Source organism: Cyprinodon variegatus, unplaced genomic scaffold (assembly GCF_000732505.1).
Source record: "Cyprinodon variegatus isolate N-32 unplaced genomic scaffold, C_variegatus-1.0 Scaffold886, whole genome shotgun sequence".
NCBI lineage: Eukaryota > Metazoa > Chordata > Actinopteri > Cyprinodontiformes > Cyprinodontidae > Cyprinodon > Cyprinodon variegatus.
Window position 1 is genome coordinate 264,149 of NW_015151339.1, and position 2,476 is coordinate 266,624.

Genomic DNA, 2,476 nt, shown 5'->3' on the forward strand with positions numbered 1-2,476 from the left:
ATGGATGGATGGATGGATGGATGGGGTGGGGTGGTAGTAGAATTATCAATCGTTGATTGACTCTGTCTAAGGCAATTGATGAACTAATTAATGGGATTAATAGTTTCTTTCATATGGATTCTTTCTCATATAGGCATAAAAGGGAATGAGATGGCTGATAAATATGCAATACAAGCTACTAAAAGCAGTCAAATTGATATAATAGAACCATTTAGTAAAGGTGAAATGAAATCAGTAATTAAGCTAAAGGTTAGAGCAAGATGACAGAATTATTGGGAATAAGAAAGAACTGGTGAAATAGTATTGCATTATGAGGAAAACATAAAGAAATAGAAAGAAAGAAATAATCAGATCAAAATTCTACTTTGGTCATACAAGTTTAAATAAGAAATCACAAGGAAATGTGATTTTTATTTTCAGGAAGAATCAGTGGAACATGTTTTATTGTTTTACACAAAATATGTAATTGAGAGAAATGAATTGTTAAATAGATTATAAACTAATAAATAAAAGCTTAACATAAAAGACTTTTAGACATGGACTCTAAATCAGAGTGTTATTCTTAATTAATATTGCGATAACTTGAAATGATCAATTTCATAAAGAAGATTTAGTTTTTAGGTTTTTTTTGTAGTAATAGTAGTAGGATATTGTATTAGTTGAATCCTGATCCACACTGCATTTCAGTTGGTGGCTGTAATGCACCAAAAGTTCAATTAAATTAAATTCAGTTTATTTATATTCTTATATTTATATTTATATTCACAACACATGTCATCACAAGGCACTTTACAGTTCACCAGATCATACAATCAATTTGAGTTTTCTATCTAAGGAAAACCCGTTGATTGCATCAACTCGTTGACTTGAATGCAATCCCTCACACTAAGCATGCTTGTAGAGACTGTGGAGAGGAAAAACTCCTTTTTAACAGGAAGAAACCTCCAGCAGAACCAGGCTCAGTGTGAGCGGCCATCTGCTGAGGCCCACTGTGGTTCAAGGAGACAGAAGCAGAGACACAAAAAGCAGCTGTAAAAGGTGGCCCCATCCAGGAAACACACAGCCAGGCAGACGAGCTCCGAGCCAACTCCCATGTCAAAGGATGAAGAGAGCATATCGCGCNTGTGAGCGGCCATCTGCTGAGGCCCACTGTGGTTCAAGGAGACAGAAGCAGAGACACAAAATGCAGCTGTAAAAGGTGGCCCCATCCAGGAAACACACAGCCAGGCAGACGAGCTCCGAGCCAACTCCCATGTCAAAGGATGAAGAGAGCATATCGCGCCAGTCACAGTCTGAGAAATAGGACTACACAACATTTATAAACAAGGGTATTGTTTGCTGTTGTTATAGGCTTATCAAAAAGGAACTTTTTAAGCTACCCTTAAAAGCAGACAGGGTGTCTGCCTCACAGACTAAAACTGGTAGCTTTTTCCACAGGAGAGGACCCTGATAACTAAAGGATCTGCCTCCCACTCTATTTTTTTTTTAAATTCTAGGAACCACTAGTAAACCTGCAGTTGTTTGCCAACCACCATAAAACACAAGAAGGAGAATAGAGTCTGGCTGCAGACCTGCACTGTCTGAACCCAGAGCTGCAACCAGACTCTCTTGTGTAAAATATGAGAAGATGTAGACATTCATAAAACATTAATCAAAATCGGTTAAAATGGAATGATTAGAAATATTTTTATAAACAATAAATATACAAATATATACATGGGACAACAACTTAAAACACATTTGGAATTGAACAAAACAGAAAATAAATGCACAATTTCGATATTTACAATCATTAAAGAAATATTTACATGAACAAAAATGCAATTCAACTATTCACATAAAAATGTTTTAAACCTTTCTAAATGTAATCCTGCTCCTGCAGAGCCTGGGCTCTGATCCTTGGAGCTGACACTGCAGCCTCCAGTCCTGCTCTCAGGGGCTCTCCACTCTGCTGCTCCTGGTCGTCTCCTTGGAAGGTTTCCTCTGCTGCCTCTGGTTCCTCCTCCAGCACCTCCATAATGTCCCCCTGACTGAGGCAGAAGTTACAGCAAAGGTAGGTTTTACCTCCAGTGCTTTTAGAAATATTGCTCCCCACCTGCCTTCATAATTCTAAAGGAGCTTTCTATGACAGCTCTTGCAGGAGAGTGATGGCAGTTAAATCGAGCTTCAACTGGATCCCTCACAGGTTCTCCTTATATGGCGTGAGGAGCGTGATTGGCAGTTCCAGGCATGGATAACCACCATCGCCAAGCATCACATACTGGTTTGGTGGGTAGAGGGAGTGGATATAAACAGGACATTTTTTTAAGAAATCTGGAATCATGAACTGAACCTGGATACCCAATAAAAATATCAAGAAATCTAGTAGTGTGGTCACATATAGCTTAGATTTGAACTGAATTGAATAATTTGCGGTTAAAATAACATTCTGCGTTTTCTTTATGCGGCTTGATCCGGATGCCATCAATGCTGCCAA